We start from the raw sequence: 25,974 nt of genomic DNA on the forward strand, positions 1-25,974 counted from the left end.
AAAGACATTCTTCTCAGATCTAGAAAAAATGATGCTGAAATTCATATGGAGGCACAAGAGACCTCGAATAGCTAAAGCAATCTTGTACAACAAAAACAAAGCCAGAGGCATCACAATACCAGATTTCAGGACATACTACAGGGCAGTTGTAATCAAAACAGCATGGTACAGGTACAGAAACAGATGGATAGACCAATGGAACAGAATAGAAACACCAGAAACCAACCCAAACTTCTACAGCCAACTTATATTTGATCAAGGATCTAAAACCAATGCCTGGAGCAAGGACACTCTATTCAATAAATGGTGCTGGGAACACTGGATTTCCACGTGCAGAAGCATGAAGCAAGACCCCTACCTTTCACCTTACACAAAAATTCACTCAACATTGATTAAAGACCTAAATCTACGACCCGACACCATCAAATTATTAGAGAACATTGGAGAAACCCTTCAAGATATTGGCACAGGCAAAGAGTTTCTGGAAAAGACCCGGGAGGCACAGGCAGTCAAAGCCAAAATCAACTATTGGGATTGCATCAAATTGAGAAGTTTCTGTACTGCAAAAGAAACAGTCAGGAGAGTGAAGAGACAACCGACAGAATGGGAAAAAATATTTGCAAACTATGCAACAGATAAAGGGTTAATAACCAGAATCTACAAAGAGATCAAGAAACTCCACAACAACAAAACAAACAACCCACTTAAGAGATGGGCCAAGGACCTCAACAGACATTTTTCAAAAAAGGAAATCCAAGTGGCCAGCAGGCACATGAAAAAATGTTCAAGGTCATTAGCAATCAGGGAAATGCAAATCAAAACCACAATGAGGTTTCACCTCACCCCGGCTAGAATGGCTCACATACAGAAATCTACCAACAACAGAGGCTGGCGAGATGTGGGGAAAAAGGGAAACTAACCCACTGTTGGTGGGAATGCAAACTGGTCAAGCCACTATGGAAGTCGGTCTGGAGATTCCTCAGAAACCTGAAGATAACCCTGCCGTTCAATCCAGCCATCCCACTCCTTGGAATTTACCCAAAGGAAATTAAATTGGCCAACAAAAAAGCGGTCTGCACCTTAATGTTTATTGCAGCTCAATTCACAATAGCTAAGACCTGGAACCAACCTAAATGCCCATCAACGGTAGACTGGACAAAGAAATTATGGGATATGTACTCTTTAGAATACTATACCGCAGTAAAAAACAATGGAATCCAGTCATTTGCAACAAAATGGAGGAATCTGGAACACATCATGCTGAGTGAAATAAGCCAGTCCCAAAGGGACAAATATCATATGTTCTCCCTGATCAGTGACAACTGACTGAACACCAAAAAGGAAACCTGTTGAAGTGAAATGGACACTATGAGAAACGGTGTCTTGATCAGCCATAGCTCTGACTGTTAATGAACAACTTAATACGTTATCCCTCTTAGTATTTTTTGTCTGTTCTACTTAATATTATTGGTTTAATTCTGTAATACAGTTATTCTTAAGTGTTGAAATTTAACTAAAATGTGATCCCTGTTAAATATAAGAGTGGGAATAAGAGAGGGAAGAGATGTACAATTTGGGACATGCTCAAACTGACTTGCCCCAAATGGTAGAGTTAGAAACATACCAGGGGGTTCCAATTCAATCCCATCAAGGTGGCATGTACCAATGCCATCTCACTAGTCCAAGTGATCAATTTCTGTTCACAATTGATCATAATGAAAGGACTAAGAGTCAAAGGGATCACATAAACAAGACTAGTGTCTGCTAATACTAACTGATAGAATAAAAAAGGGGAGAACGATCCAACGTGGGAAGCGAGATGCACAGCAGACTCATAGAATGGTGGATGTCCTAAACAGCACTCTGGCCTCAGAATCAGCCCTAAAGGCATTCGGATCCAGCTGAAAAGCCTAGGAGAGTATTTCAGGCATGGAAAGCCAAGACACTCTGGCAAAAAAAAAAAAAAAATGACCTAAATGAAAGATCTCTGTGAGTGAGATCCCAGTGGAAAGAACAGGTCTTCAAAGAAGGAGGTACCTTTCTCTGAAGGGAGGAGAGAACTTCCACTTTGACTATGACCTTGTCTAAATAAGATAAGAGTCGGTGAACTCAAAAAGCTTCCATAGCCTTGGAAACTCATGACTGGAGCATAGGGAGATTACTGATGCCATAATCAGGAGTGTCAATTTGTAAAGTCAACAACAGGAGTCACTGTGCACTTACTCCTCATGTAGGATCTCTGTCCTTAATGTGCTGTACATTGTGATTTAATGCTATAACGAGTACTCAAACAGTATTTTTCACTTTGTGTTTCTATGTGGGTGCAAACTGTTGAAATCTTTACTTAATGTATACTAAACTGATCTTCTGTATATAAAGAAAATTGAAAATGAATCTCGATATGAATGGAAGGGGAGAGAGAGTGGGAAGGGGGAGGGTTGCGGGTAGGAGGGAAGTCATTGGGGGGAAAGCCATTGTAGTCCATAAGCTGTACTTTGGAAATTTATATTCATTAAGTAAAAGTTAAAAAAAACACACACAAGCACGTGCATATATAAAACACATGTATGCGTTCCTACACCATATATAAACACACAAACACGTCTGTGTACATGAGGATGCATATGTACATAGACAATGAAGACATACATACACACATACTTGCATGCATGTACAAGCACACAATACACAAACACACATGCACACACAAATACATGCACACATACGCTAAACCAAGATGCCCAAGACCTCCTCCCACTCAGGGCAGAGGCTCCGTGGAAATAAATCTCCTGCTTCCTGTGGGGGAAAAGGATGGAGAGGATAGCAAGGTGATGAGATGGAAAGATAAGGAGAGAAATGAGAGAGAGGATAGAATGGTGGTGGGAGGAGGTAAAGGAGCTATAAAACAAGTGCTGACTACAGCGCAGCTTGCTAAGAATTGCACGATCATTGCCATCCAACAAACAGCAGGTCTACTTGTCCTCCCCCCAGGCACCCAGAGAAAGAGTCAATGATCTGTGAGGGCAGGGGTCTCCATCTGAGGCTTTTGAACACCTATGCAAATCATATCCAGGGAAGTGAGTGGCACAGAAAACCCTTGCAGTTACATAAGAAGCGAGGTGAGGGACATGGGAGCCATCAGCCAGCAGAAACTGATTCCCTGCAGACTTTTCAGATACGGAGGGCATTAGAAATGAAAACTTAAAAGCATTATTCTTACTATTTAAAGGAGTGCCAGCATCTGCTTCTAAAAATGACAGCATTTGAGGAAAGTGGTTTTAAACCCGGCATTTAAGGAGCTTTGAAGTTGTTATTTGTGTCCCCCCAAGAAGAAAGATAAACGACCTAAAAATCAACAGCTCTTCTTGGATCCCGCTGAGCACTGCAGTGACAGGCAAACCACACCCCCTGTCAGAGACAGATGGGCAGAGTCAGAGTCAGGGGCTAGTGGGGCAGAACCTCAGGAGCCAAAACCTCGGCAGGAACAGCATCAGAGCGGGAACATTTCAACCAAAATTAACAAATGGCTGGGAGTTCAGTGTGAACAAGCATAAGAGTTAACAACTCCAGGGATCGGGGCCGGTGTTGTGGAGCAGTGGGTTAAGCCACCACCTGCAACACCAGCATCCCATATGGGCGCTGGTTTGTGTCCCAGCTGCTCCACTTCCGATCCAGCTCCCTGCTAACCATGTGGGAAAGCACCGGGGGAAGGCTCAAGTGGCTTGGGAGATCTTGAAGAAGCTCCTGGCTCCTTGCTTAGGTCTTGCTGAGCCCCGGCCACCGCGGCCATTTGGGGAGTAAACCAGCAGATGGATAGATGGATGGATGGATCTCTCTCTCTCTTTTTCTCTCTCCCCCTCTCTGTAGCTCTGCCTTCCAAATAAATTTTTTAAAAAAACTTAAAATTAAAACCTCAACATTAAAAATGACAAATTCCAGGACACAGCAGGCATTGTGGTACAGCAGGATAAGCTAATGCTGAGGACCCCACATCCCATATCAGAGTGTCTGTTTCAAGCCCTGGCTATTCTGAGCTTCTGATCAAGCTTCCTACTAATGTGCAGATGATGGCCAATTACTTGGCTTCCTGCCATTGACTTGGGAGACCCGGGTGGGGTTCCTGGTTCCTGAATTTGGCCTGGTCTAGCATCTGGGGAGCGGAGCAGCAAACAGAAGCTCTCTGTCTCTCCATCTTGCTTTGTCACTCTGCCTTTTTAATAAATAAGTATTTTTAAAATGCCTTCTGGGGCTCAGCACTGTGGCACAGCAGGTTTGTCTGCAGCATGGGATACTGGCATCCCACACAGGAAGGCCGGTTCCAGTGCTGGCTGCTCCACTTTCTATCCAGCTCCCATCTAATATGCCTGGGAATGGGATCGATGATGGTGCAAGTCCTTGGGCTCCTGCAACCCTTGAGGAAGACCCGGATGGAAATCCTGGCTCTTGGCTTCTGCCTGGCCCAACCCTAGCAGTTGGGGCCGTTTGGAGAATGAATCAACAAGCAGATGGGAGATCTTTCTGTCATTCTGTCTTTCAAATAAATAAATCTTCTAAAAAATAATCAAAAGAAAGTGCAGAAATAATAATAAAAAGGTGACAGGAATAATGTTTTTGAAAGTCTCATCAGTAGATTGGACTTAGCTGAGGAAAGAATCAATTACCTTGAAAACATTTGTGTAGAAACTTTCAAAACTGAGAAAAAAAAAAAGAATGAAACAGACAAAATGAAATGCTCAGGAATTGTGGACCAGTTTCATGTACACAGTGTGAATGCCAGAAGAAGAGAGAGGAAGAGAAAGATCTGAGACAATGCCAAACCACAGATTCAGGAATCCCAGCGAGTAAGATGAACACCAACAGGTTTATCCCTAAGCATATCATACTCAAGCATCCAGGATGGAGGCAGTCAACCCTTCCCCGCGGAGGAGTGCTATAGATGTAGACAGGAAACCAACTCCTGCTCACTTCTCCTCCTACCCTTTCACAGCACCGATCAGTGGTGACTTAGATAGGCAGGTGTTTTTCCCCGCATGCCAGACACCAGCCGGGGGGCCTGCAATTCAGTTTGGTTCTCACACTATCTACCTGGACAGAGCATCAGATCCCACAAGTGCCCAGGAATGACCCCACCCCATTTTGAAAACAACATTTTTAAAACAATCCCAGGTGGTTTTACCTGTGTTTCTGATGAACTGGTTATAAAACAAGGTTCCCACTAACCCCTCTTTTTTGAGATTTACTTACTTATTTATTTCTTTGAAAGGCAAAGTGACACAGAAAGAGAGATAGAAAAGAGAAATATCCTACATCCACTCCCCCAGGGCCGGCCCAGGCTAAATCCTGGAACCTGGAATCCCATCCAGGTGTCCCATATGGGTGACAGGGATCCAAGCACCTGGGCCACTACCCTCTGCTTCCCAAGTGCATTGGCAAGAAGCAACATTAGAATCTGGGCAGCCAGGACTAAAACTTCCACTCTAGTATGGGATGTCCCTGTCGCAGGAAGTGGCTTACCTCGCTGCACCACGATGACCCCTCAGTTCCCTTTTTGTGTTCTTTTTGAGTTTCACTGATTTGCTCAAGCCACTCATAGAAATCAAGGAAACACATTTATTGACATTAAAAAGGATATAGATGAAGACATGCATATAGCAAAATATAGGAGGAGAAGCATGGAGCTTCCATGCCCTCTCTAGGCATGCTGTCCTCTGGAAGCTGAGATCCTGATCTCAATTATTTTTAATAAATTCCAAGAAGTGGGATTGTTGGACTATATGGTAGCTACATTGTTAATTTTTGAGGAACTTCCAAATATTTTCCATAGTGGTCACACCATCAACAACGCTTATACATTCTAATGGATTCTAATTTCTGCATATCCGTGCCAACATTTTTTGTTTCCTGCAGTAATAGCTGTCCCAACATTTGTGAGGTGATATCTCAGTTGGATTTTGATTTGTATTTCCTTGATGGTTTCACACTATTGTTGACCATTTGTATGTCTTCTTTAGAGGAATGTCTATTCAGACCCTTTGCCCATTTTTGCAGTAGAGTTGTAGGAATCTGTATCCATTTTGGATGTCCAATATCAAATATATAGTTTGCAAATATTTTCTGCCATTCCGTAGATTGCTTTTTCACTTTGTTAATTGTTTCCTTTGTTGAGCAGAAGTCTTTGTGTTCTGTTTAGATCCTCAAAATTCAGTCTCCTCATTAGTTTCCAGCTGGGATTGTATTGACTATCAAAAGGCTGACAAAAAAAATACTGATCCACTGGGAATTGTGCGATAATACAAGGGCATGAGAAGATGTGAGCTGTAAGATGCTGTTTATGATTGTTACTGGGAACATGGAAACCCAGAGCAGTTACCCAAAGTGCAGTTGGTTGTTAAGAACAATCTTCCACGTATACAGACCTCATGGTTGAAGGAAAACTAAGAATGGGTTTTGGACGTGAAGGGCAAGACTTGAGATCATGAAGATGAATTTGCCACCAGGGAAATATTTAGCAACCTCAGGAGAAAAGCCACGAGCCTTGCACAGACCCTGAGTTGCACTATTCCCTCTGTCCTGTCAGAGGTCCTCAGCCTCAAGGTCAGACATGAGGTGCTGGAGTTAATTTGCATCCTGAGAAGAGATTGCCTCCTGAAGAGAACTCTTAGTCCACATCACCAGCCAGCAGCTCCAATTTCCTCCTCCTCATGCCCCCAGCTAATCCAAGCAGAAAGAGATGATTACTCAAGGCTCTAAAAATGGTGGCTGAATAGAGTAACATTTTATCCACATTCAATCAATCATTTTTTGTTCTACACTTTGCACAGCCCTCCTTTAGGCAACAACACAGGGGTTCTCTGATTATCTCACTGGGTTCTACAGATGCTCAAACATTTTTCAAAATCAGATTGACCTAATTTATGTTATTTAAAGAGGAATTCAGAAATTGCATTCCATGTGAGTAGGTCAAAGGAAGAAATGCAGTCATAAGCATTCAACAAACAATGGAAAGGAAGGAAGAAGGGGAGAGACACAGAGAGACAGAGTGAAAGCACAGAACACAGAAAGTCGAGTTTTCCGAGGGCCTTAGGAAAGCCTTGGTCAGGAGAGACTTTTCTGCCTCTGGCTAATTTGGAGGCGAAATGAGCACCATGTGCGAAAGCAAAACTGGACTAGGTTCTCTCAAGGGGAATGGTGGGTGGCATTGACCGCATCAGGATTTATTATTATTATTAATAACACGATTGTTATTCCCACGTATTGCAGGTTTCTTCTTTAACATCACAAAACGCCCTGAAAGTGACTTCTGTCTTTTTCTCTTTTGATCCTTTCTGTACTCTTCTCATTCCCTTTGCATTATAATACACAGGCTAACAATACCATAATTTTCCCCTATGGAGATGTATCATCTCCCCTCTCCAAAAAATAGAGTAATGTGATTTTGGAGTACGGCTGAGGACACTGTGCTTCATCTTTTCTGGCTGTAACTAGACAGCCTTTTCTATTCTTATGATAACTGAAACATTTGAACAATCATTGTCCTACAGAGGAGCTGATCTTGGAGCAATTGTGCTTTGCACCACTCCATCCCCTTTGGGATCAAGATCGTTTTTAAAATAATGACTTCTCCAGCAGTTTATTACCAGCCTGGAGTCATTTTCACACCTCAGAAGTGAAGGCTTAATGAGCAGAAAAATTAAAGAGTAAAACTCAGCTAGGTCTTCTTAAATGGCAGCATTTTGGCAGCTCGGTAGAAGATGCACTTCCAAAGAGGAGTTGCCTCTGGTTCATCTTGTTTTCCAAATGACCTTTAGGTAATGAACCTAACTTCTCCTCCTCCCTGCCCCACAGCTCCACCCCCTTATTTTCTATCCAGGAGGATAGCCGAAAGATCAGTTGGTAAATAACTAGTGAAGTGTGTGTTGGCGCAATGAGTTCATCTAGCTTAACGATGAAAACATAGCAATCACTCAATAAAATCGTCCTGAGTTGTGGTCACACACCTCCAGACTCATACAACCACAGCAACTCTACCAACTGCTGCAGATTCCTGGATACCTGTTAGAAACACAATCAACCCCCCTGTCCTCCTAGCCCAGTCCTCACTCTCCCAGACCTTTGCTCTCTCTTCAATGCTCCTAAGCTTCAAGAGCCTTCTGTCTATCATTGGCAAATTCTTGTGATCACTGTGGTTCAAATAGGCTACATACATGTTGTCTTTCCCGCTAGGCCTTGGGTTCTGCAAGGACAGTGACCAAGCAATGTTCATTTTCATATTCCTGAAGCCCATTACGATGCTAAGCACAAGGAAGAGCTTGATGCCTTTTTTTTTTTTTTTTTTTTGACAGGCAGAGTGGACAGTGAGAGAGAGAGACAGAGAGAAAGGTCTTCCTTTGCCGTTGGTTCACCCTCCAATGGCCGCTGCGGCCAGTGTGCTGTGGCCAGCGCACCACGCTGATCCGATGGCAGGAGCCAGGTACTTATCTTGGTCTCCCATGGGGTGCAGGGCCCAAGCACTTGGGCCATCCTCCACTGCACTCCCTGTCCACAGCAGAGAGCTGGCCTGGAAGAGGGGCAACCGGGACAGAATCTGGCGCCCCGACCAGGACTACAACCCGGTGTGCTGGTGCCGCAAGGCGGAGGATTAGCCTATTGAACCACGGCGCCGGCCATTGGCGACTATTTTGGTGAGGGAATAAATGATTGCATGATCGTGGTGATTCCTTTTCAATGACTGACAGCATCAGGGATCATGTCCTTCATTCAAAGTAGAGCAAGGAAAGCCCGTAGGTGGATGTAGGGTCAACTGTGCGGCTGTGCTCTCGGTTAAAGGAAGAAGTTCACATCCAAACTATTGAAAAAAACTTTCCACATCACTGCTATCACATACAGATTCCCTGGGAAGTGTTTTGCAAATCCAATAGCTTTCCCACCAGGCCTAGATGGATCAGAGATCTCAAATCTGGATGCTCTTTCCCTGGTAACAACTGTAATCTTTAGGAATCTGTTTCCGGCTAAGAAATATGCTAAGAGGGCATGATCCAGTTGCTCAGAGTAAGCAATTTAAGTTAATGAAGCAGACGAAATGAATGCGTAGCAGTAGCTACCAGGTCAGCATCTACCTACTTTACTATATATTTTTCTTGATCGGATACAAGGCTCTTCTTGAAATTTGGGATATTTTTCCTTCTGTTCATACTGCTAGTGCTTGATTTTGATTTCCAAAGCTTTCATTTATTTCTGCTTTATGATAAGAAAAGCCATAGAAGAAACAAGTTAAGAGAAAATGGCTGTTTGGGAGTGAGAGGGGATATTGAGTGAGGACAGGAAATAAAGGAATAGGAGAGTTCTGTCAGAGAGAGAACTGAGGGAGGTAGAGATTGCTTTGAGATGATCAGCATTCAGTGCTATTAATAGTAATGGAGGGCCGGCGCCGCGGCTCACTAGGCTAATCCTCCACCTTGCAGCGCCGGCACATTGGGTTTTAGTCCTGGTCGGGGCGCCAGATTCTGTCCCGGTTGCTCCTCTTCCAGGCCACTCTCTGCTGTGGCCGGGGAGTGCAGTGGAGGATGGCTCAAGTACTTATGCCCTGCACCCCATGGGAGACCAGGATAAGTACCAGGCTCCTGCCATCGGATCAGCGCAGTGCACCAGCTGTGGCGGCCATTGGAGGGTGAACCAACTGCAAAAGGAAGACCTTTCTCTCTGTCTCTCTCTCTCTCACTGTCCACTCTGCCTGTCAAAAAATAAAAAAATAGTAACGGAAAGCATTTTCAGCCAGTCCAAGGTTCTACATGGGACTTGTCGTCATCCCAGGTAGGAGGTGTGTTCCACCTGTGCAGCTGATAGGACAGATGAGCCAATTTACTTGAGAAAAGCCAATGGAATTAAGCTGGTGTTTACTGCTTCATAAAGGAATAGTGAACAAATTACCTAGCTAGACCATCCTGGGTAGAATTGTTGGTTAAAAGTGACATCCAGGCCTATAATTTACACTGCGCTTTTGAAAATGTAAGCTGCGCGGCTCAGAGCCCTTGATGGCGCATTGTAAAGCTTCTTTTGTCCTTCTGGCTCATTCTGTGCTGGGCATCATTTATCCATTGACTTTAACTGCTAATACAGTTCCATCAAATACCAAGTATAAATCAAAATTACTGGATCATTCAAAATCTGTCCTCAGAGTTGTTTATATGTATTTTTTCAACCATTACTCTGGTACAGTTACAAGAGAAGCTGCTAAATTATGATCTATTGTGCATGCCTTGTTGCCATCTTCCTAGAGCCTCTTGCAAATAAGATGTAATCCGTGACAAAGTATTTGTCTAGTTATACAAAACATAAATAATGATAATAAAAAGAGAGTCAAATGGATGAAAGATGGGTAAGAGTGAGAGGAGAGATGCTTCAAGTAAATGGTTCTGCTCTTGGTCCTGGCTGTCCAAAACAGGTGGGAAGATAAAGGAGGGATCTTAGAACTAACCTCGCCACAGAGGGGCCTAAATTCCTTTCTGTCTATTCTAGCCTCTTAGAGAATGATAGAAGACTCTCCCTGGTCACATACATAATGTCTTGTTTGAAGCTGGGTCTACTCGCTCTCTGCCTTGTATATAGCAACTACATGCAAGATTCCTAAAATCATCCCACCCAAAGAAATATCTGGTGCTTACAAATCAGCATGGCTCATGAAGACGACAGTGGGAAAGATTCTGATTGGTGACTGCAGGTTCTCTGTTACCATACTATGTCAACAATCTCAGATGGTAGAAATCACTGGAATGTTCATTCCAAGCAAATCTGTCATCCCAGCTGAATCTTTGTTTTATGACCTTTAAAACTGTAGTTCAAAGGATAGATGGATAAATAAATTAGCATTAGATGTATTCGTGGTAGAGTAAGAAGTATAATGGCAGGAAGAAATTGCTAAATTTCCAACACTTCTGTCTGCATTTCTCTACTTCTAAAATTTCTTGCAGCAGGGGGTGGGCATTTGAGTCAACAGTTAAGATGTCACTTGGGACTCATGCATCCCATATCAAAATGCACAAGTTTGATTCTTGGCTCCATTCCTTATTCCAGTTTTCTCCTAGTGAACACTCTGAAAGGCAACAGGTGATGGCTCAACTAGTTGACTCCCTGCCACCCAAATGGGAGCCCCAGATTGAGTTCCTGGTGCCTTGGCTTTGGCCTAGCCCGACCCCAGCTGTTGCAGGCATTTGGGGAGTAAACCAGCAGGTGCAAGTGCATTCTCTCTCTCTCTCTTTCTTTCTCTGTCCATCTCTCTATAATATAAAACAAATAAAAATAAATTCTCAAAGGTCTACCAGGTATGCCTAGAGAATTGTGAAATCCACTTGCAAAGGCTAATAATGATTTGTTCATTGAAGGTCCTGCCTGTATCATTACTTAAGCCATTATTTTCTCCCCTTATGTTATTGGTATATTTTACAGATCTATGTGATATTACAAAACATGAAGAAAGAAACAAACCAAAAAAAATTCCATCTCAAGTCATATGGTCATTAATCTTGCATTTACTTACCAAAATAAAAGATTTGAGAATAGACCTTTATAAATCATATTTCCCCTGATTTATATTACAATAAAAATATAAAGCCAATAACTGTCACTAACTGAACTCTCTAATAGCAATATCAACAAGAATCATTAGAATTATACCATAATAATAAGACATATTTTTTCAGGTTTCAGAAACCGTTGTGAGTGTGATAAATTTGGATTGTCACTGCTGTATTCTCCTAGGCATCAATAATCAGTCAGCATCACAGGATGCTGGCTCTCCAGAGCCTCAGATCAAATCACAAAGCGGTTTAGAAATCTAAAGAGAGACAAGAGCCTTTGCAATTAAGTGTGTTCTGGACATTTATAGAATCAGATTTTCCAGGAGCACAGCTTAGTATAAACCACGTTTCACGAACATTTCAACATAATGTAACGAACACAAGTGTTTCAATGAAGCAGATAGCAGAGCAATTTGTACTAACAGATGGTTCACCCTGGGATCACAGCAATTATCTTCTTACTCTCCACACAGGGGTAGCCAAAGATTCAACAGTTGACTATTCAAAACAACTTAGTAATGCAAGTGAATTTCTGAAATATTAAAACAAACAGGGTTTGCCTCCTCTCCACAAACAAGTCCTGAAAAAATGCCCAGAAGAATAAAAGACGATTTCTGAACTGTGTATGTCTAGTCACCTGCTGAGTTATCTTAGGGAACTGGCCTCAGAAAATGAGTGAGCTTAGCAGACTCCTATCTCCTGCGCCACCCCAGGAGGCTTGGGCTCCTACTGCTTTGGCTGTTGCTTATGAACAAGACTCTTCCTCCTCCTTTACCTTTCTACCATGTCATTCTGTACCCACAGACATGTCAAATGGTCCTGGCTAAAATAAATAATCACTAAAACCAAGTTTGTTCTTGAGGTAGCAAAGAAATAATGAGTTTGTGTATTGTTCTTCGAGATGCAATCACAAACTATAGAGTCAGCATATTCCAACCTTGAGTAGTGCTTGATATGTGTTTACTGGGGAAGAACATGACTGGATACAGAAAACACAAATACATAATCTTAGCACCCAAAGATTAGCTCAATCACCTGAGTATGGTGAATATTTACATCAGTTCCCCCGAGTTGTGGTATAAATACTCCAAAATTTTGGATATCTGCCTGATTTTGGCAAAAATTTTTTAACATAATTTTGAAATTAAACATGTTATGTATAGGTTTAGCCATTTTTGTAAGCCTAAGTAAAACAAAAGCTAGAACTTAAAACAAAAAAAATAATTAGAGGTAGAGGGTTACACATGGAGAAACCTAACAAATTGAGCCACTATACAGATTTGAGATTCATAGGGAGGAAAAACTTGAAACAAAAATGGCCACAGAATTTATAACCTGTGAAGAACAAAACAAACCATTTTTATGATAGTTAGCCATGGAAAATCAAGAGTCCAGAAACACTGAGAACGTTGAAGGCAGCTTGGATGACAGAGAAGTCTTACAGAAACTAACCAGCAAATAGACACCCGGCTTCCTCCATCCTCACAGGAAAAGAACGAGGCGACCTGTAGTTTGGAGCTGAAGTAAAAGCCATCGAAGCCTTAAAAGCAAGCATAGAGGCTACTCTGAAGTCTTCAGCAGAGTCTATTTAGATTCAGTACTTTCAGAGTCTGCAAATCAGTACCAGGTCTGAACTTCTGCCCTGCGAAGAGCAAAGTGGCTTCACATGCCCTGTGGTTGAGCGAGCAAGCTTTAAGTTGCGTGAGCAGACTTTATGTAGGAAGAAGGTGTCAGAGCTATAGGAAGGAAAACTGGTCCAGAGACAAAGTAAGCGTGGCGTGAGTTCCCTGCACCTTAAAGACCAAGTTAATTTTACCACCTGGGATAGGATAGTTAGCTGAGGTAGTACCCTACTCTCTGATGACTCCCTTGCACAATTTCAGAATCTCTGAGATCTCCATGTCTATTCTGGTTCCACTGAGAAAAAATAAGAAGAAAAATTAAAAATAATTAGACACCAAGTGCCAAGCATTGTGATAATCATTTTGAAGATGTTTAATACTCTTTATACTCTGAGGTAGGTCTTATTATTCTCATTTCCATATGAGGAAACTGAAAGTGTTATTTTATCCTTTAGACTCAAGACTATTTGGTCTATTCTTATTATTTGAGTCCAAGACCATTCTGTCATTATTAGATCATCAGAGAAATCTTTTTGCCTTTTTACAATTAACTTTTATGTAAATTATAGCAATTTAACCCAATATTATCAGGACAAGAAACCACATATTGAAATATAGATAAGGGAATGGAATGAAGAACAGCAAGAAGAGGTAGCCAAGCACCTGTGGTGATTATATTTAGTTGATTAAATGAATTTATTGCCCAGAGGATAAGCTTTTTGACTGTTACAATGACAACAATAAAGAAAACCATGTCAGCAACAATAAAACACATTTGCTGTAGAAGGGCTTGATATGTCATTGTTCTGAGTCCTTAACATATGGCATTTAATAAATTAACTTCTTCACAAGAATTAGGGAAACATTCTCATACAATTATCATCTCTATGTTTTTTTCTTTTTATCTGGATTGTCACAGATGTGAAGAATGCAGCTGTGAAGAATTTGTCATACATTCAAATACTGATGATTTATTTTTAGAACAAACATATTAGTGGTTATAGATTTTAAATGCAAGTATCAAATACTTTTCCACATTAGAACAATAGATCTTATTTTCTTGACCACACCAGGAAAAAGACTTTATATTTTTCTTCACTTTTCTGTCAAGCTAGAGATACATTAATGATTTTATAGTACAAGACCAGAAACCTTGTATTTGAACTTGCCCTGTTTTCTACATTTAAATTCCATTATTTAGAGAAACTCCTGTACCTACTTTAAAATGGCTCAGGTGTCTCTGATGTAAGATGAAGTAACGTCATCTTATTTCATGATTTCAAAACCATCAGATGTTAGGTTTTCTTGCCAAATCACTAGCCCTCTTCCTCATAATGATATGTGTAAAAAGCACAACAGATGCATAACAGCTGGCTCATGAACTTCAACATTTCAGCCATTTCTTGGCACAACTATCAGTGTTTTTCCCTGAATAACAATCCTAATTGGTTAGCGTTGTGCAACTCTGGGACATGAAGCCTTAACTACACTACTTAGTTATCAATTTTCAAATTATAATTTCACACGGTGGGTGACGGATAGTTAGGCACTTACACTGCAGGGCTGCTTTATTTTCCATGAGCATAAGTTGTAGGTTTTAGGATTCTCCTCTAATTAGGCAGCCTGCAAAGAGTCATTTCTTTCATAAGTTTTATCCAACAGTATAATTTTTATGGTTGATTTATAAATCCTTTAAAATAGTACTTTAAAATAGGAAGTGATAAATTCTCACTGAAATTTAACCATCTGCTTTTAATAAATGCATGTTCCTGTCCCTGTGCAAACCATGACATTTTCTTCCCATGACCCAAAGTGAATCAAGAGGAGAGAGAACATAATAATTAAAGAGACTGTTAGTAAATCAGCACTATGAAAAACAGTTATGAAAGAAGCACATGTTTCTCTGTTAAGTGGTGCTAAGTCAGAACTCATACTTTGAAACAAGCTTTTCTAATATTTACTGCTGGTTTCATGGATCCTTTCTCTCAGCTAAAGTCAGGGTTATCTTTTCAGGACCATGGACAAAGATACACATTTCTTCCCTCTTGCCCAAGGGACAACCCCCTCACTACATATGGCGGCCTCAAATACTGAGTTTTAAAGGACAATTACATGCATTTATCTTCATTTGGGGGGGCCATATGGTTTGTTCATGCTGCTGGGATTTCAAAACTCAATGAAGATCGATATTGTCCAGAATGCTGGAAGCCTTCAGGCAGATCAAGGACAGACGTGCCTGTCCAATAACCAAAATACTTAAAAACAACATGATGTCACTAGATTTGCTAATCATTATGTTGTTTTTAATTAAATAATTTTGTATGTAGGGGCAGAGTGACAGGATCCATCAATATTAAGTTTCCACCTTGTTCCCTCAGGGAGATGGATGGGAGCTCAGGCCAACATCAGTGAGTACTATTTTATAATTGGATCTGTTTCCCACACATAAATTGTGTTGAGTGCTCTGGAGAGAACGTTCCAGAGTGCCATGCTGCAAACTAGAAGCAGAAACAAAGGGACAGGAGCTGAGAAGGGCCAAGCAGAGAAGTCAGAAAATAAAATGCAGACTCTTAGAGTTATAAAAGAACTTAGCTTGGATACACTGTTCCTGGAGAAACTCATATTGCAAGATGGATAGAAAGATATAAATATAGATTTGAATATATAGAGAAAATTATTATCTTTATATCAAAGTAGAAAAACTTAATGGATATGAGAAAGAGTCAAAGAAACAAAGTAAAAAGTACATTTTTGCTTTAAGATTTTATCTATGTCTATAAAAATTTCACCTGTAATCATCTAATTTTGAGAAATGGATCACAGTTTTATGCTTGTTGGGTAAAAGTAAGGCATTGTGACTTTAAAATATTTATTCAGAAATCACTGTAACTTATCATAAAGTTCAGATTTTTTTTTCCTTCCAAAAATCAAAGAACATTCATTCAAATGTTCCTGGTTCCCCCAAGCAAAGCAATTCATCTGCTTTGCTCACTGCTGAATCACTACCATATAAGCCAGTGTCTGGCAGGTCCTCAATACACATTTGTTAAATAAATGAACATTTCTGACTTCTACCTTTCAAATTTATATTCATTCTTAAGGAATGCATCTTCACTCGCTCTCCTGCCAAGCTTTCTCTAACCTCCCTCCTTGCTAAAGGTGACATGGCTCTCCTTCCAGCTCTTCATAGCTGCATGTGTGTGTGCCCTTGTAGCACTGATGTTCTGCCTAGGAAGAAAGGAAGTTGCTTAGGTTTCCCATTTCCATGACTTGAGTACACTCTTTCAGAGAATAGTGAGTGTACAACTTGAACCTCTAGATACTAAGTGAATATTTTTTCACAAGAATTAAAATTTTAGCCTCATTTATCTGCAATGACCGCATAGCCCAGAGCTTTCCTGGCCCACAGTCCTGCTTTCTTGTAGCTCTTGTCTGAAATGATCCACAGTTCTCCATCAGTTTTTCTAAATAATAATAATAATAGCCAATATTTATTATTGGGCAACAAACTAACTGCTTTAATTTTATTATCAAGTTGCATTTTTGCACTAAGGACTATTATTATGCTCCCTTTACAATTTACAAATCTGAGGTAAAGGTGAGATAAATAAAAGTTGCCCTAGGTCACATAGCTCCTAAAGGGCAAACAGGAACCTGAAACCAACTCTCTGAGAGAATACAGACCAAAAAGAGGATTTTACAGTAAGTATTTAAACTACAAAAATGAAACCCTTAGAAGAACATTTTAAAATTCTAAATTGTCAAGGTTCTAAAATAAATGTATTTAGAATTACCTCATTTTCAGACTCACATGTGCTCAGAACACTTTTAGAAACAGAAAATAATTTTTCAGTCAATTTGAATTTTTCTGATAATTTCTTCATACCCAAAGAGGAGCACTGCCATGTACAATTTCTCAATAAAATAATATTATTTTTCTTGAAATCATTCTTAGTTTTATTTATTCACACATACACATGCATCTTCTGTGACCCAAATAATAATTTTGTCTACTGTCATCTGATATTTGGAACTATGGTTTCCACCAGAGCAAAGAACTAAGGAAATAAATCTTTAAAGCCTTCTGAAACAAGATTTTTATTTGCAAAGTTATGTTGCTGCATAAATGTTGCAGACGGATTTGTATTCAATGTATTTGGAGGCTTACGGGCATTTCTTACTCCTGCCTTTGATCCTCCTTCTCCTAAAATGTATGCACTTATTCTCTGCTTACTTTAGGATTTCAATTCTGCCTTGGAGATACTGTCCTGATAGTCTGAGTCATTGGTCTTGTTCTCAATAAAGTATAAGATAGATAGCTTTAGCACTTTCCTTGAGCTCTTATAAATCTAATAAATGGTTTCATCCATATTGCCTCGCTTGGAACCCTTCATGTTGCCTTCGTTGGTTTTTGTTACAGATAAGAAAGGAGAATGCTTGCCAACCCTGATACTGATGAGAATGAGACACTTACTCTAATAATTCTACTTCCATACAACTTTATTCTTATTCCTCATTGAGCAATGAGTGGCATTTCCTAAGTGAAAAACAATGTAGCAATTCAATTATTTTAAAAAAAGAAACAGATATTGTCAGGTCATTTGGTGCCTAAGTGATGTTTGCCCAGGCAACTCTGGGAGTTCCAGGCAATTGCTACAGAGTCCTGGGAGCAGCTCTTCAAATGAGATTATGTAAACTTTCTGAACATGACCAACTTCTTTGTTGAAAAACCAAGAAACTTCTTCATCAGAATGAAGTCCCCCTGAATAATCGTCTCTAAAATTAGGAGACACAATATGTTTCAGCAGAAGAAAGAAATCACAAGAACTAGACCCTGAGTAAGAAACATTTTCTTTGCTTTACCCCAAATCTCATTTATTTTATATTTTGCTTCAGCATGTGCTTTGGAAAGTTAATGTCCTCCCCCCTCTCCATCAAGACTCTGAAGATGTAGATAATTTTTCCATGAGATTGAGTTAAGCTATTTTAGACCTGAAAAGTTTTGTTTAATGTTTTTTCTTTGTATTAAGGCAGGTAAGAGAAACACAAAAAGAAAATTAAAGAAAACTATTTGTTACCCTGCCCTGACTGGGGTTTAATTATAATCAGATTATTTACAAACTGAATCCTGCTAGAAAAGGCAATCTTGCCTGGAGTTTAATAGAACTCTCACAACTAATATGGTTGTTTTGTTGACATCTTTCTGATCATGTTCTCTGAGATTTCCAAAGCCTTCAAGGAATTTGTTTTTATGTCCTTTGTGTTTAAAACAAAAAGTAAACTAAGCTGTACCAAGTCCACCTGGCACACAGAGAAGCCAACATCTTCCTGTTGTACTAAATGATCAAGTCCCACAAACCCTTTATGGCAGCCTAACGCACTCACATTTGCCACTTGGTTTCTGACAGCAGTAGGGCAGGCCCAGCTGTTCCCAGCAGCTGTTCATTGTAGAACTGCCTGGGCTGGAATGCCTTCCAGCTGAGGGGGGGACGGGCATCCCAAGGGTGCCAAAAGGTAATCACCATGGCTGCGAGTAGAGGCCAACTCCAAAGGTAGAAAAACCCAAAGAGGAGAGAAGTAAGGACATCGCTGCCATCCTGCCTCTGCCTCTTGTAGAGGAACACAAGATTCTGGAAACCTGTTCCTTCCCAATCTGCCCTCCCAAGTCTTCACCTTTATAATGAGCTGCACTAGAGGAGGAGATTCCATTGTGCTCCAAAGGAATTATCATTATAATAAGCATCTAGGCTACCCATCAAAGATCCAGGAACTGGGGACACAATCAAGTGCAGGGGGTAAGGAAGAGAAGGGGGCCAAAATTTACATACAGAGATGCGCACGGACACTCATTAAGAGAACAGGCCTTCACTTCCAAAAGACATGAACTCGGCACAGGTCTCCTGCCTGTTAAATATGTACAGTGCATGCTTATTTGATGATGAAAATCAGAGGCTGGCTATTTGAATGGAAATGAATTTTAATAAGCGTTTGAGGCAGAAGCAGCAGCAACCCTCCATTCTCCCCTCTATCACCAGACACCTTCTTGACCATCATTACTGCAAAGCAAAGAATGCTGCATGCTAATCATCCCACACGAAAGGATGCTCTCACCCCTCCTCCGTCTTTGTGGGTGTTCCTTAACCTTGTGGGCTCCACAGCCAGCTCAGCACAGCTGTCCCAGCGAAATTTCCATATCCCTTAAGAAAAGATGAATGTTGAGTTAGGGCTCACAGAAAAAGGTGAGAGGGAGCTCTCTTCAGAATGAAAGCAAAAGACTATTAGCATTTAGCACTTACAGTGCACTATTTAAAAATTTGCAAACTTTCTTGCACTTACTTTGCACTTCTATAAAATTAAGTATAATGTGGTCATTTATTACTCATTTTTTACCCTGACAGAGAGACAAAAGACTTGCCCTAGTATTGTAAATCCTCATCTCCATCTCCTGGCCTGAAATAAAAGCTTAAACAAACACCTTGGGATTATTTATCTTTTACTAGTCTTTAAGCATACCTGAGAAGACCAAAACACCCTGGTGACACTAGGAGGTCAAAAATCTACCCCTTACTCCAAACACAACCACTTTAAGCTTTTCTGTAATGATGACAGAATGACTTAAAAATACCTTGAAGGAAGTTTGCCTTGAAAACAGCAGAGTTAACCTGGGAAACCATGGATTCTCCAGTGTCTTTCCCTAACATCTACTAATTCATGCTGTTGTTTTGTTTTGTTTTGTTTTCCTCTACGCCCAAGTCCTAAATTTGTGAAGTCATTGACCCTAAGTTAGTCCAAGCTCATTATGCTTGACCTTGCACACTACCATCCCACTCAAATATTTTGGCAAAAACCTTAGAACAGATTTTTTTTCTCCCTCTAATGGGCCATTAAAGTCAATAAGTTTCTTCTGGCTTATTTCATACTAAACCAGATAAACTGTTCATTTTTAAGATGGAAAGAAAGAAAACAATTCCATTGCCTAGTGATGGAATATCTAATATCTTTCATATCAAGAAATAAATAGTATCATAAGCAAGAGCAATGAGCTCTCTCCAGTCTACATGGCATGGTGTGACAGAAAATGTTGCAGACTGGCTCTCAATCAAAGCACTAGAGAGAGAAAGGGATTAAAGTTGTTCCCATAAGTCTTTCCCTCTCTGAATCCTAAAACCAACATCGCATTCTTAAAAGCACCCGCAAACATGGGGCCGGCACTGTGGCGCAGTGGGTTAATGCCCTGGCCTGAAGTGCTGGCATCCCATATGGGCACTGGATAGAGATTCAGCTGCTCCACTTCCTTTCCAGCTCTCTGCTATGGCCTGGGAAAGCAGTAGAAGATGGCCCAAGTCCTTGGGCCCTTGCACCCACATGGGAGACTGGGAAGAAGCTCTTGGCTCCTGGCGGCCATCTGGGGAGTGAACCAGTGGATGAAAGACTCTCTCTCTCTCTCTCTCTCTCTCTCTGCCTCTCCTTCTCTCTCTGTGTAACTCTGACTTTCAAATAAATAAATAAATCTTTAAAAAAAAAGCACCCGCAAACAAATGCCTACAGATACACCTACCAAATATTTCATATTTGAAGTTTGTCAAGAGGATTAAGACTTCACTGAAATTTTACCATGCAGGCCTTAACAAACTAAAGGTTTCTACTAACTCTCAAATTAATACATAATGAAGCAGGAGATTGCAAGCAAATAAGGATCCCCAGGGGGAAAAAGACCATTGCTCCCCACCCTGGCTAATGTGAATTAACCTCGGTATTCCTTTCTCTAAGAACGGTGTGCTTTCCTTTTTCTTCACACGTTTAATTAAGTTGTTTTCTCCTACTTTCCTTTTTTCTTCTGAACCAGTCTTACCAGCTCTGCCCCTGGAGTCCCAGAAGTCATAGGACAGAATACCAAGAAGCTGGGGCTAGGCTGGAAAAGTCTCAGCCCTGTCTTCCCCATTATCGCCCTGTTCAGCTGCTCTGACTCTGACAGCCTAACAAGGTGCTAATGGGCCATACGTTCAGGCCCAGTTCACAGCAGGTTGTTTCAAATGGGTTGAGGAGGTTGATTTGCATTCGAAATCTTCACTCTCTCTCACTTGCTTTTTTGTTTGGCCCCTTGATTTCTGCTCCCCAGACGCCCTTCCAGGTTGACTTAGAATGGAACAAAATCACATCGGTGCAGAATTTGAATTGCCTGAGTTTGGATTTGAAATGTGTTCCATTATTTCATCAGAATGTGGTAGGGGGAGGAGTGACGGGAAAGAAAAGAGAGCAAAGAGATTTTAAAATGAAAGGGAGAGATGATGACAGATGGATGCAAATGTTCCTTTTAAGTGGAGAGGAGCAGCTGATGTCGGGGCATGAAATTAAATTAGTACATCTGTGGCTGGATGCGTGTCATTCAGCCTCATCGTTTCTACTCCAGAGGAGTTTGGTTACCTCCTGATTAGCCGGTTCACTTTCACAGGGTTACGAGTGTTTCCTAGGCACAGGAGGCAGAGGCCCCCTTGGTAAAATGCTCATGCAAACACACAGCACAATGGGACAGCTCTTTAACTGCTTGGTATCCTAACACCGCTGGAAGGAGGGGCTGGTGTGAGCTGAAGCACTAATTCCTAAAGTCAGAGGGCAGGGGGAGATGAAACAGAAGTCAGGATGTGTCCCACGGATTCTGTGTTTACGAGGGGCCTGTGATGCACTGGACTGAACAACCTGCTTCTGAAAACCCTACCCACCTGTGTCCCAAATGCTCAGGTCCATCAATGTTTACAGCCCCTTCCATGGGGTAGTAAGATGAACCTGTTTTTTCAGCACCCAGCACCAGGGGTGTTCCCCATCAATCACCAAGTACAAACTTCCACTTCTCGTTTGAAAGTCAAGCAGCCCCCTATCGCCAAGGCCACTGCCAGGAAGGTGGACAGCTCAGGCTGCTCCTAGCCCGGCTTTTCTCCCTGTCGACTTACAGTTCACTTTCCATTCTCTCTTTTATCCAAAAGCTCAATGTCTAAGACAGTTGTCCCCCAACCTAAGATGGCCTCAGTCACAGGCCTAACTGGTCTGGCTTGGCCTTGTACAAGCCATGTGAACTGGGGGAGTGTCATTATTCAAAACCAACTACATGAAATGTGCAAAGAAATGTTTAAAGCAAAAGTGAACTCCTGGATAACTGCAATGGCATCACCGTTACCCATGGGCTGGGGCAGTGTCCCAAGAATATCTTCAGCAACCTGTCAGAGACTCTGTGGTGGGATCACCATTTGAGCCCCCCACCAGATTCCCTATGCTGAGTTTCCAAGCCTCAAAGTAGGGCATTGGGATGAAGCTTTGGGGTGATTAGGTCATGAAGGTGGAGCCCTCATGAATAGGATCACACTCTTTAAAGGAGTCCCCAGAAACCTCTCCAGCCTTTCTTCTGCCATGTCATGACACAACAAGGAGTCAGCAGTTAGTGACCTGGAAGTGGTCACACTAGCAGCCTGGTCTTGTCTTCCAGCCTCCAGAGCTTTGAGAAACAACTGTCTAGTGTTTCCCACCCACTCAGGCATGGCACTTGCTTACCACAGTCAAACTAAGACAATCACACACGGAGTAGCTGGGTTTATTTGAAGACATTATCCAGATTGGATTAAGATGGCACGATAGACCAAATGGACCTAACAGATATCTACAGAACTTTCCATCTTACAGTTGCAGAACACACATTCTTCTCACCAGTGCATGGAACTTTCTCTAGGACTGACCACATGCTATGCCATAAAGTAAGTCTCAGCAAATTCAAAAAAATCAAAATCATGCCATGCATCTCCTTGGACCTCAATGGAATGAAGCTGGAAATCAGCAACTCAGGAATCTCTAGAACATATGTAAACACATGCCGACTGAACAACATGTTCCTGAATGAACAGTGAGTCATAGAAGAAATCAAAACAGACATCAAAGTTTCTGGAAACAAATGAAGATGACAACACAACATACCAAAACTTATGGGATACAGCAGAAGCAGTGTTAAAAGGAAAGTATATAGCAATTGGTGCCTACATCAAGAAATTAGAAAGGCACCAAATAAATGAGTTATCCATGCATCTTAAGGATCTAGAAAAACAACAACAAACCAAACACAAAACTAGTAGGAGAAAAGAAATAATTACAATTAGAGAAGAAATAAACAAAATTGAAACAAAAAATACAAAAGATCAGCAAAATGAAGAGCTGTTTTTTTGAAAAAATAAACAAAATTGACACATCATGTCGCTCCCCCTCTTCATGGAGGAACGACACTAAACCCTGCCTAGGCTTCATATCCAAGTCACAGCACCATTATGTCGCTCCCCGTCTTCGTGGAGGAACGACACAGGACCCTGCGCTGTTCTTTCGTCTGCTCGGCCCTCCCCGGGTTTGCTGCTGGTTCTTCCCGGGTTGGCTACCGACCCTTCCACCTCCGTGGAAGGGCGGTTCCCCCTGCCACATTCCCCACTTCCGCGGGGGAGCGGCACACCGCCGGCCGGTTCTCTCGGGGGCCACACAGGTGTTCCTCTTAGATGTTCCCCTTAGATGTTCCTGGTGCATATTATCTCTCTCCTCCTTTATAGTCCTCTTCCGCCAATCCCAACTCGGCTGCCCACACGCCGAGTACACTGCTCTCCTCCAATCAGGAGCAGGATCAGCTCCTGGAGGTCATCACTCAAGTTGGCAAGAGGCAGCTGCATAGAAGCTGTTTTCTCCTCTCCCAGCGCCATATTGTGGGAGAGCAGATGCATAGAATAAGTCTTAATTCCAGTAACTTAGTCTAGTCCGGGTTGCTCCCCACACATCAGTGGCCCAACTAACCAAAAAAAGGAGAGAGAAGACCCAAATTAATAAACTTAGAGATGAAAAAGGAAATGTAACAACAGACACCACAGAAATAAAAAGAATCATCGGAAATTACTTGAAAGAGCTGTATGCCAACAAACTGGGAAACTCAGAAGAAATGTGTGGATTCTTGGACACATATACCTACCTAAATAGAGCCATGAAACTATAGAAAACCAAAACAGACCCATAAACAAGACAGAGATTGAATCAGTAGTAAAGACCTTCCAGACAAAAGAAAGTCTAGGACCAGATGGCTTCACTGCTTCAATGCTGAATTCTACCAGATATTTAAAGAAGAACTAACTCCAATTCTTCACAAACTATTCAAAACAACTGAAGGGAGGAAATCTTCCCAAATTCTTTCTATGAAGCCAGTATCACCTTAATTCCTAAACATAAAAAAGATGCAACTGAGAAAGAGAACAGACCAGTTTCCCTGATGAACATAGATACAAAATCCTTAAAAAATCTCAAGCCAATTGAATCCAACAACACATCAGAAAGATCATTCACTGGAACCTTATCCCTGGTATGCGGTGATGGTTCTACATTCACAAATCAATCAATGTGATACATCACCTTAACAAACTGAGAACAAAGACCATATGAATACCTCAACAGATGCAGAGAAAGCATTTTATAAAATATAACACCCTTTCATGATGAAAACTCTAAGCAAATTGGATATAGACGGAACATTCCTTGACATCATCAAGGCAATTTATGACAAACCCACAGCCAGCGTCCTGTTGAATGGGGAAAAGTTGGAAGCATTCCCCTGAGATCTGGAACCAGACAAAGATGTTCGTTCTCACCACTGATATTCAATATAGTCCTGAACTTTTTGCCAGAGGCATTAGGCAAGAAAAAGAAATCAAAGGGAGACAAATTGGGAAGGAGGAAGTCAAATGATCCCTATTTTCAGATGACATGATTCTATATATAGGGGAAACAAAAGACTCCACTAAGAGACTACTAGAACTCATAGAAGAGTTTGGTAAAATCACAAGACATAAAACCAATACACAAAAATCAGCAGCCTTTGTATACACAGACAATGCCACAACTGAGAAAGAACTTCTAAGATCAATTTCATTCATAATAGCTAAAAAAAAAATCAAATACCTTGGAATAAATTTAACCAAGGATGTCAAAGATCTCTACAATGAGAATTTTAATACATTAAAGAAAGAAATAAAAAATACAAAAAATGAAAAAAAATCTTCCATGTTCATGGATTGGAAGAATCAATATCATCAAAATATCCATATTTCCAAAAGCAATTTACAGATTCAATGCAATACCAATCAAAATAACAAGGACACTCTTTTCAGATATAGAAATAATGATATTGAAATTCATATGGAAACATAGGAGACTCTCGAATAGCTGAAGCAATCTAATACAACAAAAACAAAGCCAAAGGCATCAAAATATCAGATTTCAAGACATACTACAGGGCAGTTATAGTCAAAACAGCCTGATACTGAAATAAAAACAGATGGATAGACCAATGGAACAGAACAGAAACACCAGAAATCAACCCAGGCATCCACAAGCAACTTATATTTGACAAAGGAGCTAAAATCAATCCCTGGAGCAAGGAAAGTCTCTACAACAAAAGGTGCTTGGAAAACTGGAATTCCACATGCAGAAATATGAAGCAAGACTTCTACCTTATGCCTTACACAAAAATCCACGCAAAATGGATTAAAGACCTGAATCTAAAACCTGATACCATCAAATGATTAGAGAACATTAGGGAAACCTTGCAAGAAATTGGCATAGACAAAGACTTCTTGGAAAAGATCCCAGAGGCACAAAAATCAAAGCAAAAATTTACATGGGATTACATCAAATTTAGAAGCTTTTGTACTGCAAAAGAAACACTCAGAGAAGTGAAGAGGCCACCGACATAATGGGAGAAATTATTTGCAAAC

Source organism: Oryctolagus cuniculus, chromosome 13 (assembly GCF_051225735.1).
Source record: "Oryctolagus cuniculus isolate XC-2025 breed Fujian yellow rabbit chromosome 13, ASM5122573v1, whole genome shotgun sequence".
NCBI classification, from domain to species: domain Eukaryota; kingdom Metazoa; phylum Chordata; class Mammalia; order Lagomorpha; family Leporidae; genus Oryctolagus; species Oryctolagus cuniculus.